The sequence below is a fragment of the Lycorma delicatula genome, chromosome 1 (assembly GCF_047948215.1).
Source record: "Lycorma delicatula isolate Av1 chromosome 1, ASM4794821v1, whole genome shotgun sequence".
In the NCBI taxonomy this organism is placed as follows: domain Eukaryota; kingdom Metazoa; phylum Arthropoda; class Insecta; order Hemiptera; family Fulgoridae; genus Lycorma; species Lycorma delicatula.
The window spans coordinates 112,033,191-112,054,212 of NC_134455.1; positions in this window are offsets into that span (position 1 = coordinate 112,033,191).

A 21,022-nucleotide genomic window follows, 5' to 3' on the forward strand; every position below is an offset into this window, starting at 1 on the left:
AGCCAGAGTATTAACTTTTATTAAACATTTTTAAATTTATTTTCTCCAGAAAATCGAAAAGAATAAAAGACTTCCCTGAATATTTAAGAAAGTAAGTTAATGGAAATAATAAAATAAGTATGAAATATATTTATATTTATATAATTCACTAAATACTTTATGAAAAAAGTTTTATATTATAAATAGCGTGAATCTAGGATGCTGTAGTATACTAGCGTACCCCGTCGCAACTTCGCCCACAATATACGTAGATGTAACTTCACTCGCAATGCTTTTTTAATATAAACAATTTAAGATAAAAAATTTATTACAATCCCAAATCTAGCATCCCCAACGTGGCTTCGCCCGTGCTCTATGGTTATTTGCGCTCCCCGTCACAATCAGAGGGTCATGGCTTGCTTCGCTCTACCTTTCCGTTTTCTCCCGTTTCCTTTTCCTTCTCACGTTTTTCTTTCCATTACTTCCCTTTCCCCTTCCTCTTCCCCAATTTCCCTTTCCCCTTCCTATTTCCTATTTCCTCTTTTCTTTTTTATCTTTTCCTTTCCATTTCCTTTTCCCGTTTTCCTTTCCCCGTTTTCCCCTATTTTTCTTTTTCCGTTTCCCCCTTCTTCCCTTCTTCCCTTTTACATTTTCCGATTTTTCCTTTTCTCCCTTCTACTCCGCGCGAAAATCGGTCCAGTAGTTTTTTAGTCTATAGCGAACACACATATCGGAAACACTGCAATGGAATCGTAAAATATTTAGTACAGTGCATGTCGCTTTTACGTCCAACAGATAGCGCTGTTAACATGAAATGTAGTTTTTATCGATTTGAACCCCTTAAAGTTAAAATTTCGCAAAATCCTTTCTTAGTGCAAGCCTACTTAAAGATAAGAAGGTACCCTGAAAATTTCAAGTTTCTACGTATAATAGGTTTGGTTGTACGTTGTTTATGAGTCAATGAATCAGTCAGGACATTCTCTTTTATGTAAGAGATGTATAGTATGTAGAAACATTATTTTATAGTAGTAAATCAGCTGATTACAACAGTGCATTTTATATTATTTTACGACTATGCAAGCTTATTAACATCTCTTTTTGGCTTTTAACTTTAAAATTGTATTGATTGTCTCTAAATTAAATACTGGAGAAATTAACTGTAGGCGGTAATGTTGTTCTCTAATGTAAAAATTATTATTACTATTATCTTCGTTCTATCATTTAGTTTTCTCAAATGATAATGTATCCTTTATGTGAACCCGAAAGAACAGCTCTGTTTATTATTATTATTATTATTATTATTATTATTATTATTATTATTAGTAGTTGTAGTAGTAGTAGTAGTAGTAGTAGTAGTAGTATAGTATTATTTAATATTGTGAAAGCTGTCATTAGTATTTAAGCTATTAATTCCAACAGAATTGTATAAATTTTGATACTAAATACAATGTTAAATGTAATACGAAATAAAATTTTAATACAGGGCATTTTATCTCGTTTTATTACTACAGCGACTTTTCCCTTTTGTAATTTTGATTGCTTATAACTCGAAAACAAAGGCATTTATCAAGAAACGATTTTCGCCATCGTTTGACGCACAAAATGTTACATTAAAATTATGTATCACATGTCCACCTTCTTATTAACAGTCATATTTAAAACGCGATATACGATTTTGTTGAAAAATTTAATCTTAAACTAAAATCAAATTCCATGAAACTTAATAAAATGTTTCAGCTTAATGGTAGAAAATTAGGAATGATAAATTTTTTTGTTGAATTATTAAAAATATTATTTTTTAGTTTTTTTTTGAAGTAAAATAATAAAATTAAACAATTATTACATAATCTTGTGGAACTAGGTACCCCCTGTAGTAAACTGTAATATATTACTACCCTAATATATTACCCTGTAATAACTGTACATATTATACTATAATTGAATTTATCTTAAAATAAAGAAAAATCCGAGAAAAGTATTAAATCTCATAACTATTTTTTTTATAAATAATAATTTGATCAGATCCCAGTATAAATAAACTAAAAAAACAGAACTTAAAATTATATCAAACATTTTAAACAATTGTTAGATTTTTGTTTTTTAAATGACGAATCTTCTTCCTGAAAAGATAAGTAACAATTAATCGATTAATTATTACGGTAGAGATGAAGTATTTAAAAATATTTTTTTTAAGTAATAATATTCAATTGATATTTTTAAAAACAATTTTTAAATGTGTTAAAATTAAAAAGAAACGACTGCCAAAATAAAAAAAAACTAAAGTTTTTTTAAAAGTAGGAAAAGTATGATGTCTAGCCAGCGAAGATAATTAAATGACAGTGTAATGTAGAAGTGCGGAGCCCCTAAATTTCAGACCATTGCCATTAGATCCGTGCTGGATTTAGGTCAATATGACTTGGTTAAAATTCCCACGTACTGTAAACTTCCCGTTGCCTATATATATATATATATATATTTTTTTTTTTTTTTTTATACGTCGGAGGAACCCGATTTACGGGCAGAGTGTCGGACTCGCAACAAGTTCCGCAAGATCTTGTTTAAGTGCGTATGTGTACCTGCGCCCTACCGACTAAACCTCCTCCCACTATCTCCCCTTCTGGAGCCGGACTGGCAATCAATCATCACTCAGCCTCAGGAGCTGCTTTCGAGTTCAGAGGATCCACAGTCCCCGTCCGTCATCGCCGACGCCCATCCATGTAAGTGCAGACGAACGACCACTCCGCAGGAGGCTGTCCTTCACCCTATCGCTCTCCAGTCCTCTTCTGGTTTTTTTTTAGGTAATCTATTCTACTAGAAACCCCACCTCCTTTCCTTTGCTTCCTTAGCCCGAAGTGTCGCTCTTGCAAATTCCTCAACTGCTCTCCATTTGTTCTCCGAGTTTAGCATATACGCCATTAGATCTTCCAGCTGTAGGCCGCTGGTGCCAGCACGTCCGCCGTGTTCTTTCAAATCCTGACAGTTGAACAGCGTATGCTCTACTGTATCTCGGGCTTCACAGTACATGCGATTCTTTATCCCACTTCCCCAATTCTTTATCCTTCTTCCTAGGTATAGAATAGAAAAGGAAAATAAATCCACTACCAAACGTAAAAAATAACACCTTAATATTAATACTGTATTAATATTTATTGCTGTCAAAAAAACACTTCAATATTACAAGTCTAAAAACACCGTTAGGCACAAAAATTGTAAAATATAAATTTAATATCAATGTAAACAGAATTTGTTTACATCGGAAAACAAGCCATACTGACGCCTAGAAACGCTGGGAACTTTCAGAAAACACTGTAAAACTATTATTAGCCTAGACGATTTCAAATGGACTATTCACTTCCACCAGAGATGTGCCGAAAAGTGTAAAACACAAACTGATAATATAAACAAACTGCTAGCTTAGGACAAGATTGCCGTCAACTAGAACCGTAAAGACGAAAACTAAATAAACAAAATAAATATAAATAACAACAAATAACAACAAACAATACAACAAAACAATAAACTAGTAATTTAAACGGAAAAATCGGAAACTAGAAACTCAAAAAACTTTAAAAGAGTACTCAAATTCGGAGCAAAAAAATTACGACTAGCACAGATTACATCTTGGAAATGACATTGTTATTTTGTTCAACGTATTGATTTTACTGCGTTATTTGTGTGTAGTATATTTATTTTCCAATTTTTTTTAAATTTATTATGTTATATATTATTAAACGTAAGTATTTCATCACGGGATCATAATTTAAATCGGTACAGCCGTTGAGCTGCTAGTGTGGAACAAACATACACACATAATTTATTACGCTCCCGTTTGGGCAGTCGTGTAAAAAATAGCTCCTATAGAATGGTAATAATTGATAGCACAAACTGATTACGTAACAAAATAGATTAAATAGATATTACAGTGGATTACTAAGTTAATCTTCTGTAGCGATAAAAATATTTAACTAAATACTTTCAATTTTCAAATACCATTGAATCATTTATTATCAGGTCAGATTTTAATGTAAACCATTAAATTTACCACTTAATTCTGGTTACAAGAATTACAGTCTGGTTAATTTTACTGAAGGCATAAGAATTAGGGCGAAATATTTCTCCAGCCAACACGAGAAGTATTTCCAAACCTGTGATTATAAGGACATGAAAGTTTGTAATATTTTTTCTGAATCACTCTGTATATTATTCCTAACTGAATGACTATTATTTAATAAATTAATTAATTATCAGAAAAGCATAAATCCAAAATACCCTATTTTTGTGAATACAATGACAAAAAATGTTATACACTTTTTACGCAAACATAAAACCGTGTTAAATTAAAAAATATACAAAATTGATATTTTTTTACATTCCTGGCATCATAGCTTTAGAGCTAAGCTAAAAGAAGGAAATCAGATCAAGAAAGTAATCGGTCAAAAATTGCTGTATCGGATTTTTGCATTTCTCAAACTTTTATGACCCAGTAATCCCAAAAAATGGGGTAATGTTAGTACGTTCATGTGTTAGCTTGTTTGAAGCTTTTGACTGGATAAACCGATATTGATGAAATTTGGCTCAGAATAGTGTATATAGAAAAATTTGTTGGTAAAATTTTGGGATCAATATCTCCAGGGAGTGAGGTAGATAGTTTCTTTGCGTCAATTTTCTCAAAATTTTGGAAACATACTCCACTTTATATTAAGTTCAGTACATATGTGTATGCTTTACTTACAATTTAAAGAAAAAGTCAATCTCAAATTCTTCTCTTTACCAAAAGTCGGAAAAAGATGTCTCTTTATTCACTGCATATTTCTAATCGATTTTTTTTTTTTTGTAAAAAATCACCCTAAGACATAAAAAAGATGTAGTGGTGTAACTAGCCCAAAAAACAAATATTTTGGGGGTAATATTGGTAATGGGGAAGCCGATCAAAATTTAAAAATATCAATTTTTAAAAATTTTTAAAACTTTTTTCATATATAGTTAGTTTTCCACTTAATAAGAATAAATAACCAATGCCAGGAAAGTATAATATCTATCTTGTCAGCTTTATTTTAGTTTTTCTTTTGATTATTGGAAATATTATTTTTTTAAAAATGAAATATTGTATAAGTGTTTATGTGATGGAGATATATTTTTCTTTTGTGTACAATCAGTTTCTGAAGAATGAAACTATAAATAAATTTTACGTTTACTAATGACTTGAAATTCATATTGTTGATGTGGGATGCATCACTGGATGACCTAAGATAATACAATAAAAGTTTAAACAAAGTACTAAGCGTAAAAAAGCACAGTCCCAAAATTAACTGTAAAAAAAAGAAGGTAATATAACTTAAGATAGGTATTGAGAACATTAAAATTAATTGATTAACAAAACAGAACAAGCAATTTGAGTATAAAAAACGTTGTTAAAGCCATACATAAGAAAAAAAGAAGACATAACAAATTAACACTCTTTTATTTGATGTTTCATTTTTGTCAGTTCTGTTTTTGTTTCTATTTCCATGTGTTGGACAGTTGTTTAGCTTGATTGGTTAGTTTTTTATTTTCTGTATTAAATGTAGGACAACGATTAGTGTAGGTTTTGTTTGATTAGTTATTTCGTTTTATTGTTAATAGTTTGCTGTTTCGGGTTTAGTAGTGGTTTATTCGGTTTCTTAAATTGGTTTTATGTTACATGTTTTTGTGTTTCGGCTTAGTGTTTTGTGATTGTTTTGTTTTGTTCACTGTACTATTGTTGATGTTTTATGTGTTAGGTTTTTGTTAAGTTCTTGTTTCTGTTTATAATTTTCAAAGTTTTGTGTTTTAGATTTCTGTGTTTAGCGTTCGGTATTGCGAGCTGGAAAAATCTGGGTGGGATTCAATTTTGTTGAACAGCTTATTTTGTTGAACTATTTTATTTAAACTTATTATAATGAGCGGCGTGTACTGTTCGGAGAACTAATTGATAAAAGAGATATACATAACCATAAGAAAATTATATTCACTCCCCCAGGAATTTAATTTGTTTTACCTTTTTGAGATCACTGATGGGAAAAATCTAAAATAACTTTTAACACTAACTTTAGCTTAACTCATTCTTTCATCGGGTAGATAGTAGTCAGCTCAATCTACATGGCCTTGTTTAAGACTTGAAGCGTAATGTCTGTTGGATCCGATTAGGTTTAGTACACCGATGGGAATGTCGTCACGCACGGCATTCGGATCGGTGGCATCTTGACTGACACTGCAGAATGTTTTGAGGCTTGTTGAAGAAGACCTCCGGTCAAGCCCTTAAGGGTTAGGTACGGAAAGGGTGGTGTGGCGACTGGATCCGTAACGTGGCTGATGTCTTCCCCACGGATAACACGGATCTTCTGCCTAATAACCAGTTCAACCGTCTAAACTTCATATTAATAACAACTAAAAATTGAAAAAAAAAATATTACGATTGACAATTCCATATTGTACTTTTTTTTAATTTTCCTTTCATTGATTCAATTTTATTGAACAGCTTATTTTGTTAAATTATTTTATTTAAATTTATTATAATGAGCGGCGTGTACTGTTCGGAGAACTACTAATTGATAAAAGAGATATATATATAACCATAAGAAAACTATATTCGCTCCCCCAGGAATTTAATATTTTTATCTTTTTAAGATCCCTGATGGGAAAATCTAAAATACCTTTTAACACTAACTTTAGCTTAATACCGTTAACATAAAGCGAGGTATCAAGACTGAAACACAGTGGAAATTATGATTAATGTTATTCAATGATGACATAATAATCTTTTAATTTATCGAAACTTTTCAATGTATTATTACATTGAAAAGTTTAAAAGATAAAAGATATGTGTACTATTATTAGTACACATATCTCTACTTTAGCATTCTAAAGATATAAAAATTTACTAATGTATTTATATGACGTAAATTTGAACGATTAGTCACTAATTCATCTGTGTACACGAAAAGATCTGTTTAATAACATCGATATCAAAATAATTAAATTTACGGTTAGAATCTAATACAATTACTGTGATTGAATTACAAGGAAAGGAGAGAATAGAAGAGTACATTAGAAGAGGAAAAGATGAAAATGTTAGAGAGTGTTTCAGAGCAAGCAAGATAAGAGTAACAATAGAGAACTTCGAGCACAGCCAGTCAGTAAACAAATAGAGTTGTTTATGTGGGTTCTTAATGTTCTCTTTAAAAGACCTGTTAAGATACATGCCAAGCCAGCACACAGAACAAGATCTAAATAAAACCAAACTACAGAAGTGTACAGGTTCGCTATTAGTTCGACTGCCCATCTGAGAGTCGACTCCCTCTCTCTCGGTATAGTGTCGTGTAAAGACCGGCCATTATTTATATAATTGTATGGCCATTATAAAATAGTAATTTATTACTGTTTAAACAGGCAATTGGTACGCCTACCTAGGGCTGTTTGAATTATTAATATAATTTTTATGTTGGGTCGTTTAGAGGATGAGGCACCCGCTGAGACTCTGTCGCCTCCTGAAGGTAAGAATGCGCTCATTTGCATATAACACGCCATCTACACTCCCCCTCTGTCCTATCTTCGTTTCATGTGTTTATTAAGCTTTTACCCTTAAAGAACAGTACATCTCCAGATGTCGCTTCTACATCTGTGTATCCCCTCTTACTATTCTCAAATTAAAAGAGCACATGTCATGGATCTTACTCTATTCGTACTTGTAGTGGTCGTTATATCAGTCGTTTTATCTTTGTTAAGAGAAGACATTTATAACAGTAATAATGAAATTAATAACTTAGTCTCGTCAATCTTATTACATAAATTTATATTCATACTTTACATTATTTCAGTGTAATAAATAATAAAAAAATTATCAAATTACGGATGAAGAATTCTTTTCCTATAGTCATTCATAAAAGAAAAGCCGTATCGATAATTATAAGTAAATGTGTACATATATACAAGAAGTTTTAATTTTATTTACTGTTATTTAATCGCTGCCGAATATGAACTAGCTCATCGGGCTGGTCTAGCGGTTAAGTCATTGTAGCAAATCAATTGTTTAACAGCTTATTTTCGAATTCGTAGGTTCTGGAGTTCAAATCTTAGCTTTTATACGGATTTGAATAATATACCGTGGATATCGGTGTACTTTGGAGGTTGGGGTTCAATTAATACAAAAGTATCAGGAATGGTCGGCTTGAGTCTGTACTATGCCGTGCGTCTCTGTTTGAATATTTAATAATTAATGTAATATGTTTTTTAGAGCTTTATAATGTGTTTTAGTTTTCCTGTGTTATTTTGCGTTCTCAATGTTAATTTTATTCTTTATATTACTTTTATATAGTATATATCTTAGTTATATTTAGCGAAGACGACGTTGAACTAGTTTGTTTAATTTAAAAGCATTGCGTATCAGCGCTAATAACGAATCTTCGTTGTGCGTCCCAAAACAGAATAAAAGTATGAACTCCACCTCATTTAAATGTCATAGATATCATTCTCATTTCATTGGGTCGTGGGGGAGGGATGGCTTATTGCTCACTACTTGAACAGATTTTAACGTACACATTTAGAAAGTAAAAAAAATAAAAACTCCCGACTATTATTGCTACTATTTTTATAAACAGATAAATTAAAATTTAATAAAAACTATGTAATTAAAATATCGTGCTTTAGGGACTGATATTTCTAATAATAAGTTCTATCTTATTCTGTTTCAATGGATAAGTTAAGAATTAATTTAGATGGTTAATGGATATTTCTTTACTTGGTTTGATTGTTATTTATTTTTTTTAAACTTAAAATTTGTTGGGTTAAATGTAGGAATAAATTCAATGATAGAAATGTGAATAATTTGTAATTCTTTTTTGATAGATTACTTTTTATAACTGTTCATGATTTAATTAATAGTTAAGTAAAAAATAGTTAAGTTTACGGTAGATTGTTTCAGTTTATTGACATATGTTTTTTGTAGGTAATAAATTTTTTTGTAGATAATTGAATTTATAATGTCCAAAGAGAATATAAGTAATTAATTTAGGCGGGGTCATGATAAGGAACTAATTAATAGTTATAAAATCTCAATTATTATGAAGTGAGAACTAAATTTTAAAATAAAATAATAATTTGAAAACTCACCTACTTTTTCATATGGATGTATATTTTTAATAAAAACAATTTCAGATAATTTCCAGTTCCCAATTTTTAATTATAAATCTCAAAATAAATATTTACTACTTATTGTGAATGACTTTTCAATTAGAATTTTCGTATAGAAATGTTGTGTACTTATTTAGTGATATACGAAGTCAAATACTTTATTTAAAATCGAATTTCTTATTTTTTTAAAAAATATCTATTACGTACATTTTTAAACTCAATAGGAATGAAGACTTCTGATATTAAAGAAGATTGTTACTTAAAGAAAAAATATATTATTTTGGCATCAAACAATTAAATTAACGAAACTAGTGATACCTTTATCATACCATTTGAATTCTTCTTAAAAATATTAATATTTTTCCATCCGGTATGTTATTATATAAAAAAAAAATATTGTTAGTACCTCTTTTAATATCGATTATAAAACTATTAAATTAGTTTTATTACAAGAAATAATTCTTAGTTTTTCTTTACGGAGCAAGAATTCAAATTTTTAAAGTAGTGTTCCTAGATTATTTTCTAAATTACTGAATGACATACGAAGTTTTTTCGATAAGGAGGCTAAGGATGTGTGATCTCTTTTGGGTTATGTTGCAGATCTTTTATTTTAGTTTAACTTCTATTTCTCTTTGTATTTTAAATGGAATCCTTGTCAAATTGTTTAATATATTTGAATTAGTATCCTATATTATTTTTGCTAATAGATTAAAATTAACTTAGTAGTAATTTAAAATACATGTTAGAGGAATAAGTTAATATATTACTACTAACTACCTGAATATATGCTTCCATAAGATATTTTCAGAAGTATAATCCATTTAGTTCTTCAATGATGTTGCAGATGGCACTGATGTTAAATGTGCTCATCTTACCACCATAAACTGGTTAGGAAACCCGTTTAGTATGAGTAGGCTAACGCGTGTTTGAATTGTATTGTGTTTTCTTGTTCAATTACTTAGCTTTATGTTTTTTTTTATTTTATAAATTTTTTTACTGTTCAAATGAGTTGAGCAGAAGCAACTTCACTATTTATTTATTTGCATTGAATTGGCTACTTGAAAAATATTTTAATACCTATTTTCATATAAGTGAAATTTTTGTGAGGTGATCTCCTAAAAATAGTTTCAATACATTAATGTATATATAGATAAATGTAGTCCAATTTCTTCAAAATAGTATTTATTGCACTAACTTAAGTTTAATTTGTACACTGTTTATTTTGTGTGTGTATTTCATCAGTGTATGGTTTGTTTAAAACACAATAAAGTTGGGTTTATAAAAACACAAATAAATCTCGTTTTCGAATTAGTTTAAGACAAGAATTGGAAGCAACATCTCTACTTACAAATACCACTAAAAAATTGCTTCATAAAGGTAGATCGCATGTGGATAATATACCTTATGTTCAATGATCTAGAAAGTCAATTAACATTGTCTACGTATTGAAAATTATTTATATTTTTATCAATTAAAAAATAGTAAATATATAACCAATTGAAATTTTGTAACTAATAAAAAATGGCAAAGCTTGACCCCGTTTTGAAGCAGTGACTTCTGGATGAAAGACAGAGATGCTACCACCACGTAAGTTATTAGTTAACAATTCAAAAGAATGTTTTGAAAGTAGAATAAAGATTAAGGAGACAAATTCAGATTTAAGAATTCATTGAAATACTGTTATTACTAAAACCTAAAATAGATAAGAAGAAATTCAATAAAATCGTATAAAAAATATATTCATTGATAAAAAAAGTATCTAATTTGAAAAAAAAGGATAACAAAATAAAGTCAATGAAATCTAGCAAAGAGGTTAACAATGTATATTTTGATATTAGCATGGGAGAACTTATAAGAAAAAAATTCGAAAAGTTTTTCGGTAGGTTTTAAAATTACAAACTGTGGATGTAGTCAGAAAAACATCAAACGCGTACAGTACAAATAATAAAAAAGCAAATTCTTTTAGAGAAGAAAATATGGATTCCAACATTGAAATTGGAAATAGATTCAAAATTACCATGGTATACAGGATTCTACAACACCGAAATAGACAACAGAAAAGCGAGAAGTCAAAGAATAGAGGATAATAACTTGTGGTATCATACAAAAATTTTGAAAATCAGATTGATAAATATTGAAATAAATAATCTCTAAAACTGGTAGTAGGAAAACGTATCCTGTGATAAGATCACATTGTAGGAAGAACTTCAATGTGCTCCTCAAATAAGTCGTAAAAAATATAACAAAATCTATCTAAAACAAACAACTACAAACTTGTTTGTTAATGCCAGGAATAAACAAAATCTCCCTAGCATTTATTATTGATTCTTATATATTGGGAAAAATAATTACACATGAAAATAATCGAAAAATACTTTTAAATAATAAAAATTCGATATTTTTAAAATTTGATCGCTCCCCACCACAAATATTATTCCCAAATTTTTTTTTTGCGGTCAGTTGAATTCAACTATTATGCCTTGAAAGACCTAAAAACAAAATCGGTAGTATAATATGAAATAATTTAAAATATTTTTTTTTTATTTTTGGTGAAGAGAGAATTTTTGAGCATTATTTTAATGGTAATACACGTATGTACGTAATATAAAAGGGGATTATGTTCGCAAACGTTTTATCTACCTCACTCCCAGAAGATATTAAACTCAAATTTTACCAACAAATTGCTCAATATACATTAGTCTCTGTACTAAAATTCATCAAAATCGGATCATCCAGTCAAAAATTATTAAGCTTCTAACTCCACACACTTACATAAGTACGTACGAACATTACTCACCACTTTTTTCTTCCTTGTACGATGTAAAGGTAGTGTTGTGATCGCGAGAAATTTTAATTTTAAAATTTCAACGAAAATATCTATTTTGACCATCCCTGAATCCAATTTGACTAGTTTCGGCATGACGTCTGTACGTACGTATGTGCGTATATATCTCGTATAACTCAAAAACGATTAGCTATAGGATGTTGAAATTTTGGATTTAGGACTGTTGTGCACCTCCACTTTTAATTGCAATCGACTGGACTGAAAGTGTCTAAAAAAGCTCAATATCCAAACAATTTGGATTTTGGTATTTTTCTTAACTGCAGTAATAAGCCCTCTTTGAGAGTTTTTCTACAATATGTAATAAATGGTACTTATTTTCATTGGTTCCAGAGTTATAAGCAAATAAAATTTTAATTAATAAAATATTTGGATCTTGCAAGGGGGAAGACATTGGTTGGAATCAGACTTCATCTCCTTTTTTTAAACTTTTTTTTAATTTAAATATATTGATTTATTAATAATTACTAACCTCTGCTTGTAAAAAATATTTACAATAATTCAATAATAACAAAAAAAAAATATGAAAAATATCAGAAGTTATTAACGAAATAACATTTTATTTTATTTTCATTTAAAAAAAAAAGTGAATATGTAATTTAAAAGGCGTAGAAGGAAGGCTGGGATGTCCACATCAGATTTTTTGTTTGTTTTTGGGACCCCTGTGTCATGAAACATCGAGAAATAAAATAAAAATGTTCAAACCCTATTTTTTTTTATTGATTATGTTTCTTCTTGCAGCATAGATCTAGAATCTATAGGGCTATTATGGCATGAAAATAAAAACTGAACAAAATTTTGCAATAAATAAAAATTCGTGGAAATTTTTTTATTTTTGAATGAAATACATAAAGTAACCTTTCCTTATAATACTTAGTTAAATTATTAAATAAATGGTTAGAGGAAAAATACCGAAATTTTAGTCTTTCTTCAGACTGTTTTTAAAAATACGCAAAAAAATAGTTAGAAAGAAACCTTATGATTGAATATTGTTATTAATTTATGGCAGTACATTTCAATTTATCAAAATATTATAATTTTTAACCTTGCAGAGCATATGTATATAAACATATATATATTTTACATTAAGTACATTCTTGGCGAGTGCATCATAAATTTTATTTGCAACGTTTCGACTAAATAAAATTGTATTTTTTACGAAGGAATATCTTTAAGTCAAAATGTCTGTATCACAAAAGGGAAGACACTCCACACTGTAGTAGCTTTGTACGCATAATTTTATACATTGTATTTAAAATATGAATAAATTATAAATGTAATTATGTAGTAGAGTAGTAGTAGTTGTAGTAGTACAGAGTTAATGCTTTTAATTTAATTTTTTAACATAATTGATTTAATTAAAATATTTTACAGTATTTTAAATATTCAGTATCACTACGAACTTAAAATTAGTTTTAAAATAATTAATAAAAATAACAATGAATCTGTTGAATAAAATTAAATTACTCACTAGGTTAATAAAAAAATCAGTTTCTTAATTTTATTTTTTTTACTTTTTTTAACAACAAATTTTAATTTATAAGAATTTTAATTTGTTTTCATAACTCCATAAGATGCCTACGGAAATTATTTTTATCATACCATAATCAAATTCATGTAATGTTATTAAACACGTTTATCTGATATACCGATTAGAATTTTATATAGTTCTCCCGGGACTTTTATAACCTATTCTACTGGTGAAAATAATTGAAAAACTTCTTCGTTTGTGAGTTACGGCTAGCGAAAGATTTTTCTTGGATTTCAGCTTAAATGAATTAAGTAATATTGTATTGAGGCAATACAAATATTGAGTACTATTGTATTAATCAATCCCCAAGCACAAAAAACTACATGTTACATCAGGCAATTTTGGTGGCCATGAATGTGGACCTCTATGACCGATCGATTTCTCAACTAAATGATAATTAAAATGTGTGGAAACGATACAAGAGAAATGGAGAGGCGCACCATCGTGCTGGAAATATACTTTCCGTCTCAGCGCTAGAGGAACAACTTTAAGCAGCTGCGGCAATTCTTCTTGAAGAAACTGCAAGTATCAGAATTTAACAGTTCAAACAGCTGATTGTAAACAAGTCCGTACCACACATTGACACTAAATTGGTGTTGAAAATTACCTTCCACCCTTTCATGAGGATTTATTTCTGCCCTTTTATGTTCATCGAGTTGTTGACGCCATTTTGAGTTAATTTGTCTGATCGGTAAATAAAACATACTTGTAGTGTTGTCGATTTGTATTCGATCAGTTTTAGAACTCCAAGCGAAGCGACCGTCTCCTGGTTGTAGATGTTGAATTGGCTGTTTATGATAAGGAAAAAATTTGTTTTAAGTGTCCTCCAAACCATGGAATGTGAAACTCCCTTCAGCTTAGAAAGACGTCGGGTACTGACGCCTGGACTATGGTGAATTGCATCGATAATAATTTCATCAATAACAGAGTCATGTTGGACATAACGTTCGTAGCTAGTAGGAATACTAGGTAGTGAACCCGTTTCCCGAAGATTGTGAAAAGTCGCGCTAATTGTTTTGGGATCTGGAATCCTGCGATTCAGAAAACGTATATCATATTCTACTGTAGCAGTTGTAGTATTATATTTTTATTACGCACACCCAGAAAAAATACCACAACCTGTGTATCATATTATCATATTCCTCTGTTGTAATTAAGCACGGAATTACTTCAATAACAAATCGATCACGTTCAAACTAGAATTCACAGAAAAACTTCGCTAACCTTAGCACAGTTCTCATATCTCATATGAACGTTTTCCGTTATTTTCGGGAAAGCTCAGGGAAAACTACATAATACATTCTGTTTTTATCTCAGTATTTTCTTTGTAGATGTTTAATAGAAAAATGCATTAACTTTTTGTATTTTCCACGCCAGTAATTATACCAAGAATGATAAATAATAATTACTTTGCTGTTATAAAATAGAACATGCAAATTCCAGCCATATTTTCTTCTTTCCATAATTCTTGTATAAAAAAGATACAAGCGTTTATTTAGATGCGCTCACTAAAAATTAGCAAGTCATTTTTAATCCACCAGAGTTAAATAATTTGATAATGGAAGGTATTATATTAAGTAAATTTGCTTAAGGGGAAAAAATAGAAAGAAAATGGAAATTTTATAAGGGGGAAATATATAATAAATTTTTTATTAATTTTCATGATAGATTAATGTTATTTCACACTTTTTATTTCATCTGTTAATCATATTTAGTGTCCATTTATTTTTGTGTAAAATTTTAAGATGTTTCAACAAATTGATGTTTCATCAATTCCATCATCTCAAGAGCTCCGTGGAATTACGTACAAGTAGTGTATATATTTCTTTTTAACTTCCGGGACCACCGTTAGGTATTATTTCAGAGGATGAGATGAATGTCAGTTTTTGAATCGTATGAAAATGGCACGCCTGACCGAGATTCGAACCCGGGATCTCCGGATGAAAGGCTGAGATGCTTCTTTATTTTGTTCACTAGTAACTAATAGGTAAGTCCCTAGTTGGGGCTTCCCCCACTTCCGAGTAAAGCTGATGCCATGTAAGTTTGCGTATGGTAAAGTATGAGTGTTAACGAGAGTTGTTGGTATGCGTGTGTCTTTGCGCTGGTGGGGTATTCGTGTTGGTATGTTTGGTTCAAGTGCGTTTGGTGTTGTTTTGTGCTGGTTTTTTACTTATGTGTGGGTTTGTTTTTGTGTGCCGTATGTGCCTTGTTATTTGCTTCTTGTCTGAATGTGTGGGCGCTTACCCCCCCACCCCCTTTCTGAAGTAATGCTTTACCAGCTATTCCCTAGAGGGGCAGGTCGCCAGGGGTGGAGGTTTAGTAGGTGCAGGAATAGATACGCCTTTTTTACTATCTTGAGGAACTTGTTAACGAGTCCGTCACTACTTCGGCGCCCGTAATTGGGGTTCCTCCACCTCTTTAAAAAAAAAGTAACTTACCTATTTAACAATGGCTATTAAACTATTTTTGTTGGTTCAGTTATTCTTGTTTTCCATAAAAAGTCTTTTCGTGATAGATTTTTTCTGTTTTACATTGAATATCATGAAAACTACGGTAGATATAATTCTGGAACAGCTTTGTTCAATTTTTCAGGTCAACAAACACTAGAAACCATCCAGTTTACCCCTTATATAACGCCTCAATAATTTCAATATGACCTCATTTCATTTTCATGGGGGAACTGAATTTCGAATGAAATTTGTTGTTAGCCGTAACTAGTTAAAAAAGCGTTATCGGATATGTATTTGTATGAACTTTTTTCCTTATTTCAAGCTCTATAATCAGTTACCTGATTATTTCTCTTCCCTACTGAATCACTCTGTATATCGTGTGTTTACAGGAAAAACGATTCATTTCAAGACGGGCAATTAGACATTACGTCTAAACAGCTTTGTTGGTTAATTGTGTGTTAATTTCGTTTATGGAATACATAAAAAATAACAATGTTAAAGCCAATTTCCTCTTATGGTGTCCAAACCTGGTGAAATTTTAGTCATTTATTATTTATATACTACAATAGGTCATGTTTATAAATATTAAAGATGTTTTCAAATTTCTATGGTTTATCAGCAAAACATACTTTTCCCAGATATGAATATTATTAAAGTAAACAATTTCTATAATTCTTTCATTGATTGGTATCTTTTAATTTGAGTGCTGGTGGAGGTTTTGCTGATGTAGAGCCTTCATCAACTCCTAAGTTATTCGACAATCAATGTGATAATATAGAAAAAAAATTAGTTTTATTATATTAAAACATAAAAAACGATATGATTTCCTAATTTTATGTAATATTTTTAAATGTGTCTTGTTTGTATAAACGTTCACACACCCAAAAAAAAACAAAATGTTGAATATGTAACATTTTGTATTTTGCTGGTATAGCTTGTTTATCTGGTTATTAATTATTTAGTTTAATTTTGAGCAGATTGTCATTTTGAGTAATAAAAAAGAAAAAAAAACATAAAAATTTGATTTAATTGAATTTACAAACAGAAATAGTAGAAAAATTGACACCTTTTCCGTATTTGTAACTAAATTTACTTATGTAATTCAATTTAATAGAATTTCCAAAAAAAAATATAGTAATATTGAACATAAAATATAATAGCTAGTGGACTTCAATAAAACTACATTAAAATACGCGATTATATGAGTACTTATATATATATATGAAGTAAGTCATTATGGAAATATAAAATTTAAATGTATATACCATACAACATAAAAATTATGTTTTTTAAAGACATAAAATTTTTAAATAAAAGAAACATCGGTGGTTTTATGACGATTAACAATCATAGGAGGTAGTAAGAAAAAAGATAAGAATCTCGGCTTCCGTTGCGGACTCGATTCATATTCCTCTCAACTTTCTATGGATATTTACCTAACTACCCACGCTTTATATTCATTCCACATTTTTAGTCAGTTAAATTTGAATAATATACCCCTTATTCTCCTGATCACAATTTCAAACATTGTTGAAGTATACATATTATTTGGTTAATAATTTCTATTCTAATTTCGTTTTATGCTACTGTTTATAACAATTCAACGTAATATTAATAAAGATACTATACGCGAGCAACGAACACACACAACGAATTATACTGCAGTCAATAAATCTCTCATATCTACAAAAATCAGTGATGAACTGACGTAGAAGCACGTCCAATATGCAAGATCAATAGAACATCTAACTGAAATAATATTTTTCCTCACCCGTTTTATATATATATATATATATCTACCATCGTTTATTTCTTAATGGTTTGACAAAACACAAACTATAATACAGCTTTAAGTATAATTAATTTTACAAATTAGCCATTCAGACAAACTATGCAAGAGCCCAGTTAAACTAAAAGTAAACACAAAAAAAGGTTTGATTTTATTGGCTGATAAATATCATTCATCTCTCTGATTGGTAAAATATTAATTATTATACTATATTATTAAAAAAACTTGTTAAATTATAAATTACTTATTAAATAATAATTCATCATTATTTTTTTCGCTATTGAATGTATTCATTAGAAATACATTAAAAATGCGAAAGCTTGTTGTTGCTTTTCTGTCCGTTTGCAACAGTATATTAAATATAATATTCAATACCTCCTGCATTTTGATAGAGGAATTTAACATGATAATCAACAGTATATTTGACTCCATGAACAACGTAAGAATAAACCACTTCATTCATTCCTTTTAATAATAAGTTTTGTTATGGGGTGCTTATTATTTTTTTTAAAATGGTTACGCCCTTTTCGGGAATGATTAATATAATCCCTTCAACCATTTGGTTTTTAGTACCTAAGGTACATTATATGAAGTTAACACAGAATGTGGGATATGATGGTTTTATATAAAGTATAACTCAGCAGGAGTTACATAATATTGACTATGTTGTAATTCACTTTGAATTTAATTGGGCTGCATAAGTTTTTAATGGAATTTTCTGTATATTACGAAAACAATGAATGACTTCATTCATAATTTAGTTAATATATTTTTTATCAAACTGATTTCTATAAGATTACTCTTTTCCTAATTTTGTAAAAAGATTATTTACTAATTGTTTTGACAAAAAAAAAGATTATTCTAATTTAAGAGATGTTAAAAGAAAAGTAGAAAATGTCAGATTCGAACCGATGTGCCCTCCCCTTGTAAGATCCAAATATTTCATTAATTAAAGTTTTATTTTGTTATAACTCTGGAACCAATGAAAATAAGTACCACTTATGGTATATCGTTGAAAATCTTTCAATGAAAGCTTATTGCTGCAGTTAAGAAAAAGTCCAAAATCCAAACTGTTTGGGATTTTGGGTTTTTTTGGACACTTTTGGTTCAGTCGATTGCAATCAAAATGGGAGGTGCACGACTAGATGTTACAACAGTACCAAATCCAAAATTTCAACATGCTACAGCTAATCGTTTTTGAGTAGTGTGAGATGCATACATAACGTACAGACATCACGCCAAAACTAGTCAAAATGGATTCAGGGACGGTCAAAATAGATATTTTCGTTGAAATTTGAAAACCGAGAATTTTCGCGATCACAATACTTCCTTTACTTCGTACAAGACATTAAAAAAAATCAAAATCTCAACAAAATGACAACGTTATCAGTTGATGAAACTGAAGAAAGGAGTTAATTTGAGTTTTGAGGTAGAGGTCGTGCACTTAGCAAACCTCAATAACTATTACACTATTAGATCTAAGAATGGCAGCTCGAATTACCAATTAAATAAACTGGTTTCAGATGTATTTTCATAATAATAAATAATTTATTCAATCATAAATCATTAGTTATTAAAATTTATTAGAATCTCCATCATAATTATATGATCCGGGATAGTAGAAAATAAATACACAATTTTCAAATCATAAAATTATTCCCTTATTACTGCCATTGTTCTTTCTCCAATTTCTCGAATTTTTGAAATATCTAGAGAACTAAAATTTTGCAAGTAAACTAATTCCTAAAGAAGTTTTTAGAAAAAATAAGTAAAAATTATATCGATTACAAATCCCTAAGGTGATCACTACGTCTAAAATATCAGTATTTACCCGTGTGAAGAAGACGAGTTCACCAGCTAGCTATTCATGTGATTTAGTAAGGAGAAAAAAAAATTATTTCAGTTAACAATAAATCTTTTAAAAATTATTCAGTTCTTTTTTAGAAGTATTTTGTACCTGGTTAATTATTTCAAGGAGTTTTTGTCAGGTAATTTTTTACTATTATACAAAGAATAAAAGATATATTAAGAAAGACAAGCGAGCGTTAAGAAAGTTTAAAGTAAAAGTCTGCCTGTGGGTGTTACAGAAGGAATGGCATCTGCAAAGCAGAACCGAGAACGAGTCTGACATTATTTTATATTTGTACCTGCAACACCTTTAATTACTGAATTGTAAATCATCCCTTATATCAACAGCCGGACATTTATAATGGAATCACCGAGTTCTTTATCTCATTTGCAATGGTAATTGTTTTTCTCCCTCTGGCCGGTAAAGTCTTATTAGGCAGTTCGTTCTTTAGATCAGATAAGTTTCTTCATCGGCTATTGTATTGTAATTATTGGAACCCGAATGCTTTCATGAACGACCGGCGGTGTAATGTAATTACTCAAAACAACAATAGAAATACAACAGCGTACTAAATCCAATATCAGTTCTTTATATATTTTGAACATGTTAAATCGTAAATTTGATGTTAAACTTGTGTAGGGAGGCCAAATGATCCTACTTTCATTTAACTTAACACTTCCAAACATAGATTGTTGTTTCTATCAACTAAAAATAGATTTAAAAATATTTCTTAACAATTTATTTTTAAAATCATTAATTTAACTATACTAATAGTAATAATAATGGATAATTTTTATTTGAACTCACATTTTATTTTTTTTTACTTGTCAATGTGTATAGCGTATCCTAACATATTTGTTGTATATGGTTAATTGTATTTACTAATCTTTGTCTACACATTCAGGTTGAATAGCAGTAAACTAGGTATGTTACTTGATGTAAATTAAAAAAAAAAACTTAGTAAATTGCTTGAAAGATTTCTGGTTCTAAATATCTGTGTGTTTTTTATACATATATACTAGAAAATTTCATTCTAGAAGTAGAATACAAATTATTTATAAAATATGTCTTTCATTTACTTACTGCGTATTACTTTTTTTTACATTTTGTGCTTTCGCAGAGATCTCTATATCTTCATAACATATGAATGCATTATATCTATGTTTCTCCCCCTCTCTCTGTGAGTGTGTGGATATATGTATGTGCTTAAAAGTACACCAATGTATGCATGAATTTGTGTTTTTATATCTATGCTGGGTGCATTTTTTTTTCTAAAATCAACGGTTCACGCTTTAGATTTGACAAATTTTTGGCGATTTTAAATGATAAGATTTTCTTTTGCTTATTTGTTACACACTTTATATAGCTTATTATTTGTTATTTGTGTACTTAAGTAAAACAAATATTATTATTATTATTATTATTGTTGTTGTTG